We start from the raw sequence: 19243 nt of genomic DNA, 5'->3' as shown, positions 1-19243 counted from the left end.
ACAGCGGGTCGCAGTGTCCATTTTAAGGCTAAGGACTTTTGACTTTAGTGACTTCCGAATTGTGTCTTTGATTTCATCACTTTTTTTTCCGACTACAGCCATTACATTTCGTGAAGAAATTGGATTCATACCGAGCCCACTAAAAATTTGCTCCGTTAGCACTTTGAAGGGTTCCGAATCCAATAACGAAAACGGCATCTTTTCGGTCGTCACAAAGCTGATGCAAGCTTCTGTAACTTCCTCTTTGCTGAGGCTCATTGAAAATTTTGTTTTTTTTTTTGGAGGGCTTTCTCCGGCTCTTTGGATATTCTGATTATTAAATACCTCATAATGCTGCTCTTGCAAATGGCGTTTTAAATTTGACACATAATTACCGGTAAATACTTTTTTACAAATTTTGCACTCCGACACATTTGTTTTCGCGTTAAAATTAAAATAATCCCGAGGGCGATTATTAAGTTTGCGTCCCATTTGAAAAGAAAACTTACGCGAGTTTTGTACACTAAATCGCAATCGAAAAACTTTCAAGTTGTGACAACGAAATACTGATTTTAGCCAGGATGTCATAAATTATTTCCCAGAACTATTTGGGAATTACAAAAAGGATAAGCCAAACGAAGTGACTTCCCTTAATTATGCAACATAAAACAAAAGAAAATATACACACACTTAGTCAGTCACACTTAAACTTTTCGAACACATTACACTTGATTTGGCTTCATTATATATAAGTTTTAGGCAGTGAATTTTTTCTTGGTTTTTGGCGGTTTTCGGTTATTGTATAAAATTAAAAGTGCCCTTAATGTGTTGGCCGTGGTCTACTTAGTACATTTGCTAACCGCTTTTAAAGCCAAACCTCTTAATTTCAAAGAAATCGGACTTCGAGTTTTATTTTCTGATCAAAAAATAAAACTCAAGGAATAAGTTTTATTTTTCAATCAGAAAATAAAAATCAAAAAGTAAGCGTTATTTGTCAAGCGGAAAATAAAACTCAAAAAATAATCATTATTTCTAGAGCTGAAATAAAACTCAAAAAATAATCATTACTTTTAGAGTTTTATAAAAAACTCAAAAAATAACGATTATCCTTCGAGTTTTAAATAAAAATTGGAAAAATAAAAATTAAACCGGATATTGAAACTATGGTGCTTAAAAAGTGTACTGGTATAGTTATTTTTTTTCTAGGATTGTTCTTTGACCATGATTTTTTTGTTAAAAAAAAAATTAATAATGATTATTTACGGTCCCTGAAAAATTTCAATATTTCGTAAAAGTAACAAGAGAGAACGCTATAGTCGGGTACCCCGACTATCAGATACCCGTTACTCAGCTAAAGGGAGTGCGAAGGAGATGGAGATAAAAACTTTGATCCGCCGTAACTTCTTAACGAATGGTCCGATTTTAAAACTTTCTTCTACATTTCGATAGGTATTTATAAACACAATAAAACTGCGTTATTACTTTTCCGAAATATCGAATATGAATGATATTTTTAACATCGTATATAAGCGATTGTGGGCGTTAGAGGGGGCGTGGCACCCTTTTGAAACAAACTTGCGTAGGAACTCCTAGAATCTGCAAGCAAAATGTCAATTTTCTAGCTTTTATAGTTTCCGAGATCTCAGCGTTCATACAGACAGACAGACGGACAGACAGACATGGCTAGATCGACTCGGCTAGTGATCCTGATCAAGAATATATATAGTTTATAGGGTCGGAAACGCTTCATTCTACCTGTTACATACTTTTTCACGAATCTAATATACCCTTTTCCTCTACGAGTAACGGGTATAAATAAAGTTTGACTTAGGCATGTCATATGGGAAGACTGATCTGACAGACTTGATGTTGAATAGGTGGTTTGAAAAAACTGTGCAAAAAGATCGGCTATGACCTGATCAGTGTTTGCGGCAGAATTTTAAAATTTAAGGGTGGATTGGTAGATTGAAGATTTACGCTTTGTGTTAACAAAATTATAAAACTGTTTTGGATTCAGTGTAAACTGCGTCTTGCAACGAGCTAAATAGTTTTTGTAACGCTGAGCGTTAAGCACGGTAAAATCCGACCGAGCTTGTGATCCGGAAGCTCTAAACTTTTTGTAGAGTATAGACTTCAAATTTGTAAGTCGTGACAACTCTTAACTCCTTACTAAACCACATTATAAAATATATTAACAGCTTTAGTCATATTGGTACATAAGTACAGATTAGACCAATCCGAGCAAGCGATAAGGCTATTGATAACTGCAAAGTTTGCTCTACGAAAGCAGGGGATGCCTTTAGCTGACTTTTCAGATATTTTAATTAATTTTGTACCCGTGTCAATAGTCAGCTCCAGCGTTGGGTGAGACACAATCTGGACTTGAAACAAAGCATAGATCCAGTAATCGGCCTAATGAATTTTGAACATGGGTAAGAATTTCTCAACTGCGCATATGAAATTTTAGATTTTCTTCAAACTTGGGTACCTCGTAAAGTTTGGCTTGGTTATCATCTGTGATTTTTTTTAAATTTTTTGGTGTCCATTTAGGGGCGCTATGAATTTTTGAAGTTAAGAACTTAAAAAATGTTCTCAAACTTCAAATTAGTATATCTCGAGAACGGCTTAGAAGAACAACGTGCAACTTTACACGTTTTTAAATATGTACTGGGGGAACTAGAAAATAATTTTCTTAAATTTTTTGTTGTCCAATAAGTATGAATTTTAATTATTTGAAATTTTTTATTGCGGTTTTGAATGTCTTCTTCATCCTATTAAAGAAACGTAAGTATCCAAGATTGTCCATTTCATAACCAACTTAATTTACCCGAAGAAACATTTTTGTTCCTTTTCATCATTTCCAAGATATATAATTTTTTATGCGAATTTAGAAAAACCTTATTTATATTTCCAATGAGTACAATTCTTACATGTTTAAACTGAAAGTTTGCACAACTGAATTACTCACTGATATTATGCACATTTATTAATATCATAATTTTACCACCGTCCCTTCATATAGCTGCCATACAAATCGATGGATTTTCTTATTGTTAAGAAAGTAGGCTTTGAAAAATTAAAATTACAACTTGAAACAAAAAATTTTTTCAAAGCCTACCTTCTTTAACCTTCAATAATAAGTTCCTATTAGGAATGGTCGAAAAATAAAATGGAAATTAGGTTAGGCTAGGTTAGGTTAGGTGAGCATGGTTGGGGATTATAAACTAATCCCCTCACTTAGGCCGCCATGGGCCCCTTGTGATACCATATGATCTCAGAAAAGATCCATATTCCTAGCTCATGGGTTATTGGGTTTCTCGAACCAGTTGGTTCTTTTCAGAAAACAAAGGAGTTTGGGTATGCTGGTGCCTTGTATGGCTGCAAGGTTTGGAAGCGTGTAGCTTCCTAGTGTTTGAAAACGTTTGAGGTTGTGTGCTGGGCAGAAGTTTGACTTAGGCATGTCATATGGGAAGACTGATCTGACAGACTTGATGTTGAATAGGTGGTTTGAAAAAACTGTGCAAAAAGATCGGCTATGACCTGATCAGTGTTTGCGGCAGAATTTTAAAATTTAAGGGTGGATTGGTAGCTTGAAGATTTACGCTTTGTGTTAACAAAATTATAAAACTGTTTTGGATTCAGTGTAAACTGCGTCTTGCAACGAGCTAAATAGTTTTTGTAACACTGAGCGTTAAGCACGGTAAAATCCGACCGAGCTTGTGATCCGGAAGCTCTAAACTTTTTGTAGAGTATAGACTTCAAATTTGTAAGTCGTGACAACTCTTAACTCCTTACTAAACCACATTATAAAATATATTAACAGCTTTAGTCATATTGGTACATAAGTACAGATTAGACCAATCCGAGCAAGCGATAAGGCTATTGATAACTGCAAAGTTTGCTCTACGAAAGCAGGGGATGCCTTTAGCTGACTTTTCAGATATTTTAATTAATTTTGTACCCGTGTCAATAGTCAGCTCCAGCGTTGGGTGAGACACAATCTGGACTTGAAACAAAGCATAGATCCAGTAATCGGCCTAATGAATTTTGAACATGGGTAAGAATTTCTCAACTGCGCATATGAAATTTTAGATTTTCTTCAAACTTGGGTACCTCGTAAAGTTTGGCTTGGTTATCATCTGTGATTTTTTTAAAATTTTTTGGTGTCCATTTAGGGGCGCTATGAATTTTTGAAGTTAAGAACTTAAAAAATGTTCTCAAACTTCAAATTAGTATATCTCGAGAACGGCTTAGAAGAACAACGTGCAACTTTACACGTTTTTAAATATGTACTGGGGGAATTAGAAAATAATTTTCTTAAATTTTTTGTTGTCCAATAAGTATGAATTTTAATTATTTGAAATTTTTTATTGCGGTTTTGAATGTCTTCTTCATCCTATTAAAGAAACGTAAGTATCCAAGATTGTCCATTTCATAACCAACTTAATTTACCCGAAGAAACATTTTTGTTCCTTTTCATCATTTCCAAGATATATAATTTTTTATGCGAATTTAGAAAAACCTTATTTATATTTCCAATGAGTACAATTCTTACATGTTTAAACTGAAAGTTTGCACAACTGAATTACTCACTGATATTATGCACATTTATTAATATCATAATTTTACCACCGTCTTTTCATATAGCTGCCATACAAATCGATGGATTTTCTTATTGTTAAGAAAGTAGGCTTTGAAAAATTAAAATTACAACTTGAAACAAAAAATTTTTTCAAAGCCTACCTTCTTTAACCTTCAATAATAAGTTCCTATTAGGAATGGTCGAAAAATAAAATGGAAATTAGGTTAGGCTAGGTTAGGTTAGGTGAGCATGGTTGGGGATTATAAACTAATCCCCTCACTTAGGCCGCCATGGGCCCCTTGTGATACCATATGATCTCAGAAAAGATCCATTTCCCTAGCTCATGGGTTATTGGGTTTCTCGAACCAGTTGGTTCTTTTCAGAAAACAAAGGAGTTTGGGTATGCTGGTGCCTTGTATGGCTGCAAGGTTTGGAAGCGTGTAGCTTCCTAGTGTTTGAAAACGTTTGAGGTTGTGTGCTGGGCAGAAGTTTGACTTAGGCATGTCATATGGGAAGACTGATCTGACAGACTTGATGTTGAATAGGTGGTTTGAAAAAACTGTGCAAAAAGATCGGCTATGACCTGATCAGTGTTTGCGGCAGAATTTTAAAATTTAAGGGTGGATTGGTAGCTTGAAGATTTACGCTTTGTGTTAACAAAATTATAAAACTGTTTTGGATTCAGTGTAAACTGCGTCTTGCAACGAGCTAAATAGTTTTTGTACACTCATAAAAATTAATTTCTAAATTTTGGAAATCTCGCCATTGAATCGGCCTACCTTTGAAAATAGAAAAAAAATTTCTTGTTATTAGAAAATTGTCCTTTGAATACAGAAAACCTTTCTTGATGGAAAAAAATCAAGAAAGAATTTTTCTTAAAAATAGAAAAATGAAAATCTCATATGTTTGTTTTGCCGTCGCAGCCAAAACATTTTTGCACGTATTTAAGGACAAAATCACCTTTGAATATATGAATGAAATGACCCTAGAATATAGGAAAGTAGCCATTGACTTCCTTCGGCTGCCGAATGTTAACGACAAGAAAAACGAAGTGGGACGAAGGGCCTACTCGGCCCGACTACTACCCGGCTACCGACTTCTCTGATCCCCCGAGCGTCAGTTGTGAAAAAAATTCGTGAGTGATGGACGTGATTTTCAAGCGGATAAGAGGTGAAGCCTTTTTCCGAATATTCAAAGGTATGTAAATATGTATATAATTTTTTGTATATCGGGCGTACAATTGTATGTATGTAATTAAAGGATACATTTCAAATCTCTTTACCAAGCGTATACCAATTTAGGTGAATTGTTTTTTAGCTAAGAGCTACGTACATACATACATTTGTACATAAATTTGTGGGTGTACAGTTCTATAATAACTTTATCTTATTACTCGCATTTTATTTATTTTTCAGAGTGAAAATACCTGCAGTTGCGTCAGCCAAATAAATTGTTTGTCAAAGCTGTAATTTTGTTTTAAAACCTTCTAAGGTAAGAAAAATATGTTGTATTTGTTTGACATACTTATGTATGCATGTACGCGGCTCACCCGATCTGAAACCCGATTTTCAACCCTTTCATATTCTGCTCCTCTCTCTCGCTCGCTTGACCTACGCGTCGCGACGTTTCTCTCTTCACCTTCTTAAAACTGACACGATCTGCCCTGCTTACATTCGGTCTCCCTTCGCGCAAAGGACTGTATGTAAATATATATGTATGTATGTACGTGTCTCTCCCGTGCCTCTCTCTCTCTGAAATTCGATTTTCAACCCTTCATTTTCTACCTGTCTTGCTCCTCTCCCTCGGTCGTCTGTCCAACGTGTTTGTATTTTGGCTATTATTAACATTACATTATATCAAAAAAGTTGTTTATCTAAAAACAAATCATTGATATCCCAATAACTCTTTTTTTTATAGATGAGGAAAGGCGAAGAAAATGGATCACCTTAGGTCATATGAAGTTCAACAGACCTTGGGTAATAATAATGTTTTCTTGAGTCAAAAATGTGTTATTTAAAAATGTTTAAATGTTAAGTGTTAAATGTTTTAAATGTAAATAAATATAATATGCAAAAGAAAAAACCAAGTTACATTTTATTTTTAGGGTTTCAGTGTTAATATAAAACTTCCTTTCAAGAAATATTATTTCTTAAATCAAGAAATAAAATTTCTTGAAAGGAAATTTAAACAAGAAAGAATTTTTCTTGTTTAAAAGGTGCCTTTCTAAAAAACCCTTTCTTGTTTTAAGAAATTTAATTTCTTGAAACAAGAAACAAACCACCTTTGAAACAAGAATCGCCTTTCTTGTTTTAAGAAATATTTTTTCTTGTTTTTATGGTGGCTTTCTAAAAAACCCTTTCTTGTTTTAAGAAATTAAATTTCTTAAAACAAGAAATATTTTTTCTTGTTTTAATGGTGCCTTTCAAAAAAACCATTTCTTGAAACAAAGGTGAGGTCGCCTTTGGCAAAAATTCAAGAAAGAATTTTCTAGATTTTAAGGAAATTCTTCGATTTTTTTTTATGAGTGTAACACTGAGCGTTAAGCACGGTAAAATCCGACCGAGCTTGTGATCCGGAAGCTCTAAACTTTTTGTAGAGTATAGACTTCAAATTTGTAAGTCGTGACAACTCTTAACTCCTTACTAAACCACATTATAAAATATATTAACAGCTTTAGTCATATTGGTACATAAGTACAGATTAGACCAATCCGAGCAAGCGATAAGGCTATTGATAACTGCAAAGTTTGCTCTACGAAAGCAGGGGATGCCTTTAGCTGACTTTTCAGATATTTTAATTAATTTTGTACCCGTGTCAATAGTCAGCTCCAGCGTTGGGTGAGACACAATCTGGACTTGAAACAAAGCATAGATCCAGTAATCGGCCTAATGAATTTTGAACATGGGTAAGAATTTCTCAACTGCGCATATGAAATTTTAGATTTTCTTCAAACTTGGGTACCTCGTAAAGTTTGGCTTGGTTATCATCTGTGATTTTTTTAAAATTTTTTGGTGTCCATTTAGGGGCGCTATGAATTTTTGAAGTTAAGAACTTAAAAAATGTTCTCAAACTTCAAATTAGTATATCTCGAGAACGGCTTAGAAGAACAACGTGCAACTTTACACGTTTTTAAATATGTACTGGGGGAATTAGAAAATAATTTTCTTAAATTTTTTGTTGTCCAATAAGTATGAATTTTAATTATTTGAAATTTTTTATTGCGGTTTTGAATGTCTTCTTCATCCTATTAAAGAAACGTAAGTATCCAAGATTGTCCATTTCATAACCAACTTAATTTACCCTAAGAAACATTTTTGTTCCTTTTCATCCTTTCCAAGATATATAATTTTTTATGCGAATTTAGAAAAACCTTATTTATATTTCCAATGAGTACAATTCTTACATGTTTAAACTGAAAGTTTGCACAACTTAATTACTCACTGATATTATGCACATTTATTAATATCATAATTTTACCACCGTCCCTTCATATAGCTGCCATACAAATCGATGGATTTTCTTATTGTTAAGAAAGTAGGCTTTGAAAAATTAAAATTACAACTTGAAACAAAAAATTTTTTCAAAGCCTACCTTCTTTAACCTTCAATAATAAGTTCCTATTAGGAATGGACGAAAAATAAAATGGAAATTAGGTTAGGCTAGGTTAGGTTAGGTGAGCATGGTTGGGGATTATAAACTAATCCCCTCACTTAGGCCGCCATGGGCCCCTTGTGATACCATATGATCTCAGAAAAGATCCATTTCCCTAGCTCATGGGTTATTGGGTTTCTCGAACCAGTTGGTTCTTTTCAGAAAACAAAGGAGTTTGGGTATGCTGGTGCCTTGTATGGCTGCAAGGTTTGGAAGCGTGTAGCTTCCTAGTGTTTGAAAACGTTTGAGGTTGTGTGCTGGGCAGAAGCACCCCTTCAGTTCCAGATGTCACTTTTCCCTCAGTAATCACCAAAGGAAAGCCCGAGGACATGTCATTTGTACCTCAGGACGAACCGAGGATGCCACATAGAGAAAATTGTATGGGAGTTCCGCTTTTTCCTTCAGTACAATTCAAAGGAAATTTTTTCGAAGTCCCCGGGGATATACCAAGGGCCTTATACGAAATTGTCCTTTGAGATGTCACCAACCGGTGACATGTCCCTTATGATTTCACGAGGGACATTCAGAACTTGTCCAATGGGTTGTCACTTAGGAAAATCCATCATCGTGTCACCTTGTGTAATAGGTGATTTCATGGATGACTTTTTAAAAATGTCATTAACAATTTCATTTACAAAAAAAAATCTTTCCTTGCATTATATATAATAAGAAACATACAAATTTATTTTTAATTTTTATTGGCTCTTTCGTTTTATAAATTGTATTTTGTGTTCAATTGTTTTACTTACATTTTCGTACAATTAATTATAAATAATACCCCTTGTTTTTTTTTGCTTTTAATATTAATGTAAGATCGCCGTCCTCATGAATTTGTCCTCATGAATTTGCCCAAGGATCCTGAAAAAATTAAAGACAGACATATGTTTTAAAAATATGTTTTACTTGTAATTTTTTTATATTTACCTTTTTAAATCAAGTAGAGATCGCAGCGAGATCCTAAGCATTTTTAGCGCTGGCCACGGCAAATGTGTGTATGTATGTACATTAGGGTGGACTTATTTTGTATGAAATTTCTAAGGCCATGCTCTCACGCCTTCATATATGGCTTTTTTGTATCCTTAATCGATAAAAGAAAGGAAAAGGAAAAAAATAAATAGTTTTAGTCGGTGCGCAACGGCTTTAAAGTTTATTACGCATTTTTCAGATTCATCTAGATGCCGTAGATTTGATTTTATACTTTGACAGTATTTTAAAAAGTAAAAGTAAATTTCTACTTGACTCTTTTATTCGAGCGAAACCAAAAAGTTAAAGAAATGGAATGGGGTAAATACCTAGTTTTACACTTAATTTTTAGCGAAACTTTAGGGCCTTGCGCACCGCTTAAACGATGATATAAAATTTTTCGGTTTTCGCATAAATTTTTTGGACACAGAAACCTACCATTCAAGATGCTGAGCTCAGTTGACCTTAAAAAGGTCCACCCTAATGTACATATTGCAAGAATTTTTCCACCCAGAAACAATAGCAAACGGGACAAAAACCTACCGGTTATTCTAATTAATATCAACTGCATATATGTAAATGAATTAAAATGCCACTTACCTAACTTTTAATGCATTTGGTAAACACTTGTACAATTTTTTAAATCGCCACCCTTCAGTTCTGGCGTCCCATGTCGGGGACAATTCCTTAGGCCAAACGCTCGGCCGCTGTCGACGTCAGCAGAGCAGTCGGCGCAGCGTGTACCTGAAAGAAAGAGAGGCTGATATTTATATATTGCGCTCTCTTTCCTTGTCTTATAATTTGCCTGCACTCGACGCTAGCAGTGACAAATTTCGGCCGGTCCGTCATTCTCTTTTTCGCCTTACAGTTATGTTCAGTTAGCAACCAAAATTTGGCCGGTAAAATTTGTGTGACGCAGCGAAATGTGTATGCCATTTCATTTTTCAATTGGTCCATAATATTTTTTAAAAAATAAAATATTAAAAGTTGTATCTCCACAAAAATTATTTGTGCTTTTACTCAATAGAAAGGGTATACATAGAAGCATTGGCACGCGGCAAAAGCGATGATGAATCAAAAGAAAACGGGAAAGCAAAATCATGACTGGCTGTATTTTTTGACTGTCAATCGAAGAGAACAACGTGCTTAAATTTGTGCGTAGACAATTTGTAATTGGCGTGTTTACCAATTGTATTAAAAGTTAGGTAAGTGGCATTTTAATTCATTTACATATATGCAGTTGATATTAATTAAAATAACCGGTAGGTTTATGTCCGGTTTGCTATTGTTTCTGGGTAGAAAAATTCTTGCAATATGTACATTAGGGTGGACTTAAAAAAAAAAACTATTTTTTTTTTACTTTTTCTTTCTTTTATGGATTAAGGATACAAAAAAGTCATATATGAAGGGGTGAGAGCATGGCTTTAGAAATTTCATACAAAATAAGTCCACCCTAATGTACATACATACACACATTTCCCGTGGCCAGCGCTAAAAATGCTTAGGATCTCGCTGCGGTCTCTACTTGATTTAAAAAGGTAAATATAAAAATATACAAGTAAAACATATTTTTAAAACATATGTCTGTCTTTAATTTTTTCAGGATCCTTCGTCAAATATTCACGCGGACAAATTCATGAGGACGGCAATCTTACATAAAAATCAAAAACAAAAAAAACAAGGGGTATTATTTATAATTAATTGTACGAAAATGTAAGTAAAACAATTGAACACAAAATACAATTTATAAAATGAAAGAGCCAATAAAAATTACAAATAAATTTGTATGTTTCTTATTTTATATAATGCAAGGAAAGAATTTTTTTGTACATGAAATTGCTGATGACATTTTTAAAAAGTCATCCATTAAATCACCTATGACACAAGGTGACACGATGATGGATTTTCCTAAGTGACAACCCATTGGACAAATTCTGAATGTCCCTCGTGAAATCCTAAGGGACATGTCACCGGTTGGTGACATCTCAAACGACAATTTCGTATAAGGCCCTTGGTAAATCCCCGGGGACTTCGAAAAGATTTCATTTGAATTGTACTGAAGGAAAAAGTGGAACTCCCATGCAATTTTCTCTATGTGGCGTCCTCGGTTCGTCCTCGAGTACAGACGACCTGTCCTCGGGTTTTCCTTTGGTGATTACTGAGGGAAAAGTGACATCTGGTACTGAAGGGCAGTTACAAATTGTCTACGCACAAATTTAAGCACAGTCAAACAATACAGCCAGTCATGATTTTGCTTTCCCGTTTTCTTTTGATTCATCGTCGCTTTTGCCGCGTGCCAATGCTTCTTTGTATACCCTTTCTATTGAGTAAAGATACAAATTTTAATATTTTATTATTTAAAAAATATTATCGACCAATTGGACTTTTGGAATATTATAAAATCAATTTAAACAATAAAATAAATTAGTTAAATGAATTTTTGAAGTAAACTCAATTTAAGTTTATAAAACGAAATTAATTTTTTTATTTCGGAATACAAAAAAGGGTCCTAAAATGAAAGGGCATACACATGCAATTTTACTGGCCAAATTTTGGTTGCTAACTGAACATAACTGTAAGGCGAAAAAGAGAATGACGGACCGGCCGAAATTTGTCACTGCTAGCGTCGAGTGCAGGCAAATTATAAGACAAGGAAAGAGAGCGCAATATATAAATATCAGCCTCTCTTTCTTTCATGTCGACGCTGCGCCGACTGCTCTGCTGACGTCGACAGCGGCCGAGCGTTTGGCCTAAGGAATTGTCACCGACATGGGACGCCAGAACTGAAGGGACAGGATGTTCAATGTTCTCCTCTTCTTCTATCTGCCCTTCAGTACCAGATGTCACTTTTCCCTCAGTAATCACCAAAGGAAATCCCGAGGACAGGTCATCTGTACTCGAGGACGCACCGAGGACGCCACATAGAGAAAATTGTATGGGAGTTCCGCTTTTTCCTCTAGTACAACAACAAATTATAAGACAAGGAAAGAGAGCGCAATATATAAATACCGACTGCTCTGCTGACGTCGACAGCGGCCGAGCGTTTGGCCTAAGGAATTGTCCCCGATATGGGACGCCAGAACTGAAGGGTGCTTACAGCTGCGACGGTAGTCGTAGCTGCTGAGTCCTAGCCTGCGCGCGTGTGTCCCTAAAAGACAGTGGCCCGTGAGGGCATTAGTTAAGGTGGAAATGTCTGCCCTGTTACATTTTCGAAGTTGACTATGGGTGGGACGTAGTCTGTTCTGTGTGGTATATAACGCTGGTTTGTAAGTATACTGGAGTGACCTGATGAGCCTGTTGACCAGGCCGACGCTCCGCGGAGCCTCAGCGCCGTTGCTGATGCCCAGCTTTTTGCAAGCAGGTCTAGAGGTTCTAGGTCAAGAATTGTATTCAATGCTTCAGTGGCGGTTGTGCGAAGCGCCCCACTTATGCAGAGTTCTGCGCTTCCTTGGATCTTGTGCAGATTCTTGAGGTTGCAATTCTTTTCTAGGGAGTGCCACCAGACGATGATTCCATAGAGGAGAATGGGTCTGACTATTGCAGTGTATAGCCAGTGAACTATTACGGGAGAGAAGCCCCACTTTCTCCCTATAGCTTTTTTACAAGCAAAGAGTGCTATGGCCGCTTTGCGTTTGCGGTCCGCGATGTTCTCTGCCCAGAGGAGTTTCTTGTCTAGGATGACGCCTAAATACTTTGCTTGGTTGCTAAGAGTAAGGCGAGTTTGAAGTAGTTTTGGGAGAGTTAGACTTGGTATCTTATACTTCCTTGTAAATAGAACTAATTCTGTCTTTTCTGGGTTGACACCCAGTCCGCAGCGCGCTGTCCACCTTGAGAGGAAGTTTTCCTTGCATTAGGATAACCACGTCGTCCGCATAGGCCACCACTTTTGTTCCCGCTTCCTCTAGAAGTGATAGAAGTTTATTAACAACTATAACCCATAGCAGAGGGGAAAGTACACCGCCTTGCGGTGTTCCTCTACTAACGTTCCTAGTCGATTGTGCTGATCCCATAGTGGAGTACACTACCCTACTGGTGAGTATGGTGTGGATGAGTCCCACTATAGGACGCTCAATGCCTAGTTCCGTCATAGCGCCAGTGAAAGCGCCTTCTATGTCTAGGAAGGCTGCCAGGGAGTATTCCTTGTTATGGAACCCTCTCTCTATATAAGATACTAGGGAGTGAAGGGCAGTATCTGTTGATCTGCCTTTACGGTACGCATGTTGTGCATTTGAGAGTAAACTAGGGTTGGTAGTTAGTCTGATGTGTAGTCAATTAGCCTTTCCAGGGTCTTTAACAAGAAGGAGGAGAGGCTTATTGGACGGAAGTCCTTTGGAGAGGTGTGAGAGAGCTTGCCGGCCTTTGGTATAAATATTACTTTAATGTCCAGCCATCTGGATGGTATGTGATTCAGTGCCAGACAGCCGTGGAATATGACCGTCAGCCATGGAAGGGTAGTATCTATTGTCCGTTGAAGTTGTGCAGGGAAAAAGCCGTCAGGGCCAGGTGATTTGAAGGGCTTAAAGGAGTTAATCGCCCATTTGATGCGTTCAGGGTTTGAAATGTTGTCTATGCTCTGCTCGTCGAGGCTCTCCACTAAATGGAGGTCCTCTACTGCTTGCGTGTTATTAGGGAAGTGGGTGTCTAGCAGGAGTTCTAAAGTTTCCTGGCTGTTTCCCGTCCAGGTGTCTTCATCGGTTTTTAGGTATCCAACGGTTACTGGAGATTTGGCAAAGATTCTTCTGAGCCTGGACGCTTCCGCTGTAGATTCTATGCTACTGCAGAAGTTGGCCCATTCTCTTCGCTTTGATGCTCTAATTTCCTTTTTGTAATGGCTTAGCTTCGTATGGTACGTGTTCCATGTTCCATGTTCCATGTTCCTCGCTGTTGCTATATTTAGCTCTGTTAAAATTACTTCTGCAGTCGCTTTTAAGGGCCGCTAGGGTAGTGTTCCACCAAGGCGGTTTGTGTTTTGTTTTGACTGTTCTGCTTGGGCAGGCCTTTTTAATGGCCTCACCACAGATGTCAGTGAAAGTATTGACTAGGTTTTCTAGTTCATGACTGTCGAGTACGCGAGTCGGTGGAGTATTTAGGTTTCTATCGAGGAGTTTTTTTTAGTACCCCCAGTTAGTGCGTCTTAGATTTCTTATGCTCTAGGGGGGAGGGCATTCTAGAGATATTGTAAATTCTACATATCGGTGGTCGGAGAAGGAGTGTTCGGCTCCCACCTTCCACTCTTCAAGATGGTTGAGTAGGGTGTCGGATATCAGGGTAATGTCTAAAACTTCCCTCCTATTTCTAGTGATGAAAGTAGGGTCATTACCTTTGTTGCAGATGAATAAGTTGGATTGAAGGAGATAGTCATAAAGTAACTCACCCCTTTCGTTCGTATTTGTACTTCCCCATTGTGTGTGGTGTGAGTTGGCGTCTCCACCCAGGATGAGTTCCTTAGATGAGTGTGTTTGTATTAGTTGTTGTGTTATGATGTTTGGTAGTGGCCCCTCTTGGTCATGAGCCAGGTAAAACGATGATATGGTGTGATGAGTGTGTGAGTTTAGCAACAGCCTGACCGTGGTAAGGTCGCCTTCGCTAAACTGTGGGATTAGAAATGTATTAAAGTGTGTCTTAGTGAGAATGCAGGTTTACCCTTACCCTTAATGTGAAAAAGCTTGTATGTGGGGGTTGATAAGCCACAGATGTTGTCACCAACAATCCATGGCTCTTGGATGAGGACTATGTCTATTTTGCCCATTGCCAGGCGGGTGAGAAGGGCAGCAGATGCTGCCTTGCTGTGGTGCAGATTAATCTGTAGATACTGCATCATTTTGCGGGTTGGGCTCGGGCTGGGTACCCTCTACTTCCTCCACAATGTCCTGGAGCACACTGCGGGTGCTCAACTGCTTCAGAGTCTCTGTGAGCTCCGAATCAGTCGACACGTACCCTGTGTGGAGTGCCTCCTCGTGCTCCATCTCGTCGTCGCTTGGGGGTTCGTAGGACGCACATGCAGCCAGATTGTCTGCCGCTAGTTTGTCCGTGTCGTATATGCGGAGTGTCACCTTGTCGAAACCGTAGTTGACACGGTTCTGTGATGCTGCCAGGGGTTCCAGGCATGCCTGGTTGAGGAGAATCACCACGTTCATGGTGACGCTTTCAGTCTTCTCAACCTTCACCACCTTCCAACCTTCTGTTGGGAGCTTGGGGTTGAACCTTGTCAAGAGGCTAAGAATAGCCTCTGGCTCAGAGGGTTCAGACGGCAACCACACCCTCGCCCTTGGTCTGGACGGGATATCCGCTGCCTCGCAGACGGCTAGCTTGGCCCCGGGGTAGACCTCGCCAACTTTGGTAATGGCAGCCTTGTAGAGCGCTGCCGATCTCTCGTCCTCACAGGCGATCAACTTTACGTTGCCCTGTCACCACCCTGCATCTGTGCAGTCAGGTGGTGGTCCTGGGTTTTCGTCCAGCACTTTCAAGGCCACCGTCGCAAGTGCCCGCCTAACCTGAACCCACTGGTTCCTTGGGATCCTGCCGCCTTCATCGTTCTGGTCGATGACGCCGATGATCTTCTGATCCTTCACCACTTCGGCAAAGGATCTAGACCACGTGCCGCGGCTGGTTGTCTTGGCCTTCTTGCTCGCTGGTTGAGCCACTTCGATCGACCTCTCCCGCTTGTTGCTGTCGCTTGGTACCTTTGCGCGGTCGAAGTCTGGAATTACTGCCTTTGCCCAGGCTATGTCCTCCTGGATCTTTTGGTAGTCCTCCTTGGAAGTCTGATCCTCTCTTATGGGGTTGGTGGCCAGACGTTTTAAGATGCGGTGTGCCTTCTTTCGTTCCAGTGGTCCTGCCTGATTTGGTGGTGTCCTCTTTAGCCCTGGTACTTACCACAAGGTCAGCCCTTTCACCTCCCTCCGGTTGGTTTGGCTGGTGAGCCGCCCCAGCGTTGGTGGGTGTTTTGGTCTGGCCCTTGCGGTTCGTGGGGGCTACCTGGCTGCGTGGTCCGCTGGCCTTGGCTGGTGTCGATGTTGTATGAGTAGGGGCTTTCGGTACGGCATGAAAATTAATAGATAAACAAAATGACTGAGTGCAACTTTTCCGAAAAAGTGTCAAAAATGCCATGTTGTGACCGCTATAACTCCGGTAGAACTCAAAATTTCGCAAAATCGTTCAAATGAAGTTCTTATTTTGTCAACTAGTTTGATGAAAATCGGATCTTCGAAACAGGGGTGGCCCAAATCAAAATTTAACGATTTTGTAAGTTAATAAGAATGATCTGCAAGTGTATATAAGCTTCGGCTGGCCGAAGGTAGCTTCCTTTCTTGTTTCTATATAGTATGCAAATTGTTGCGCGCCATAGTGATATGCAGAATTATAGTAGTAAATAAAGCGTAACCTACACACAAAAAAAAAACTTGGTAAAATCAATTGTAATAATTGTCAAACAGGCCCCAACCATCAAAATTGTCGATTCTACTAAGTAAATAGTTATTCCACAACTACAAAATACACACAATTAGCAAAGACACACACCCAAAGCAAAAACAAAATACACGTAACTATTTTAATAGTTACGTAACTATCTTTGTTGGTCAATTTTACCAAGCTAATTTTTTTGTGTGTACACTCCATAAAAATAATAAATATAACTTTTTTAGCTATACTAAGTAAAAAAGAAAAAACTTAGAAAAAACTTAAGAAAACTTAGCAGTGAGTCTTTTTGCAGCCATCATCTCACATTCCAGTTCCAAAACTCGCTGTTTTAGATCAGCAATTAATGCATTTGCAGCGGCCAGTTCTTCTTGCAGGAACGATTTGATTCCCTTCTCAGACTAAATTTGCTCATCGAATCGTTAGTTTATAAGGGCCATTAGGGTTGGATGTAAAGGGGCACATCTGAATCTCGGACCTTCCTTTTCAGCTCAGCTGTACTTGCATGCCCAGTTTATATTTTTGTCTTTTTTATATGGCCACCCATATTTATGTAAAGTTGGTAGTGGTGCTAAGCAAAATAACAGAATCACTGCTTTTTTACTGCTTGCCTGTAATGCAGTGCTTCAGCTGATTAGTAACTGCTGATTGTAATCTGGTAGCGCTAATCTCTCAGTAATTCCGAAGGTGCAACTTGTTAGCTTCTCCCACTAAACAAAAGCAGAAGCAAACACAACACAGGTTGTACAGAATTAATTTAATTGGTTTTGCGGCGTCAGAATTGGGTAGAAGGTAAATGTATGAAGTCCTTCCCGTGGCGACAGACTTCCCTAACACAATATCAGTTGACTTGGCTTTTAAGGTGCTTTGTGTTCACGGGTTTTCTGATAGGCTTTGCGGAGCTCTTTGTTGACGTCTTCTCTCTCTCAACTCTCAACTAACTTATCCTCTTCCTTAAGTCCCTCAAGAAAAAAACAGAATGCTAAAAATTGTGTGGTGTTTTTTTAAAAAGGGCAAACGGCCAAAAAGTAATGATAACACTTGTTTTTATCATTTTGTTAATACATTTCTATAACAACCTTGCGTCGATCAGCGTATATTCTTAACTACAGCTTAACAGAACACAAACACTTTTATTAGTTTTCGGCTGAAAGAGACACACACAAGACATTAAATAATTGGACAATGCAAATAGTTACAACACCATTTGTTTTTAGAAGTATTTTAACATACCTTGTCGTAAATTTACTTTCTTTTATTTTTAGCACTGGGGAAAAATTTCTCAACTGCGCATATGAGATTTTAGATTTTCTTCAAACTCGGGTTCCTCGTAGAGTTTGCCTTGGTTATCATCTGTGATTTTTTTTTTTAATTTTTGTGTCCATTTAGGGGCTCTATGAATTTGTGAAGTTAGGAATTAAAAAAATGTTCTCAAACTTTAAATTAGTATACCTCGAAGACGGCTTATGGGAACAACGTGCAACTTTACACGTTTTTAAACGTGTACTAGGGGAATCAGGAAATTATTTTCTTAAATTCTTTGTTTGCCAAAAAAAACAAGAAAAAAAGCTAGCTTCGGCCAGCCGAAGCTTATATACCCTTGCAGACCATTCCTATTAACTTACAAATCGCAAAAACTTTAAATTTCGTATTATTTTAATATTTTTTTTTTATCCTTCCCTATTGCAGCTACATAATATAGTCGTCCGATTTTTGTTAAATTTAATTTAAAAGTATAAGAGAATACAATAAAAACCAACGGAGCTATAATTTGTTTCCAATTAATTTCCCATTAATTTTTCGATCGTTCCTATGGCAGCTATATGATATAGTCGTCCGATTTTGATAAAATGAAAATTGAAATTCGGAAATATTTAAAAAGAGTCATGTTCTAAAGTAGAAGAGAATACAATAAAAACCAAAAAAGCTAAAATTTATTTCTGTGTAACTTTCCCATTAATTTTCCGATCGTTCCTAAAATATCGTTTTAAAATATTTTATTCGAAATTCTGTAATATTTAAAAAATAATATTTTTAAGAGTAGAAGGTTTTATTTCAAAAAACACCGAAGCTAGAATTTTTTTAACGTTTCCTTCCTATGGGAGCTATAAGATATAGTTATCCGATCCGGTTGGTTCCGACTTATATACTACCTGCAATAGAAAGAAGACTTTTGGGAAAGTTTCATCACGATAGCTTCAAAACTGAGAGACTAGTTTGCGTAGAAACGGACGGACAGACGGACAGACGGACGGACAGACGGACATGGCTAGATCGATTCGTCTAGTGATGCTGATCAAGAATATATATACTTTATGGGGTCGGAAACGTCTCCTTCACTGCGTTGCAAACTTCTGACTGAAATCATAATACCCTCTGCAAGGGTATAATGAATTTTAATTATTTTAAATTTCCTATAGTGGTTTTGAAAGTCTTCTTCATCCTATAAAATAAACTTAACTATCCAAGATTGTCCATCTCATAACCAACTTAATTTACCCGAAGAAAAATTTTTGTTCCTTTTTATCATTTCCGAGATTTTTAATTTTTTCCCCTAAATTTCGTCACCCTATGCTTAGGGTAAATTCGCACCTATTTTAAATATATATTTTTTTATTTGACGAGCAGGCTAACGAACAGACTACCGGC

General features: G+C 37.7%; 1 protein-coding gene across 2 annotated transcripts in view; it reads right to left on the bottom strand.

Annotated features, from left to right (window-relative positions):
* The window catches only part of LOC138912040 (uncharacterized), a 189583-nt gene that overhangs the window by 115965 nt on the left and 54375 nt on the right, over window positions 1-19243 (bottom strand). The window lies entirely within an intron of this gene.

The sequence above is a fragment of the Drosophila takahashii genome, chromosome 2L (genome assembly GCF_030179915.1).
Source record: "Drosophila takahashii strain IR98-3 E-12201 chromosome 2L, DtakHiC1v2, whole genome shotgun sequence".
NCBI lineage: Eukaryota > Metazoa > Arthropoda > Insecta > Diptera > Drosophilidae > Drosophila > Drosophila takahashii.
Note: the sequence above shows the minus strand (reverse complement) of the source record. Positions and strands in the feature narration are given on the sequence as shown.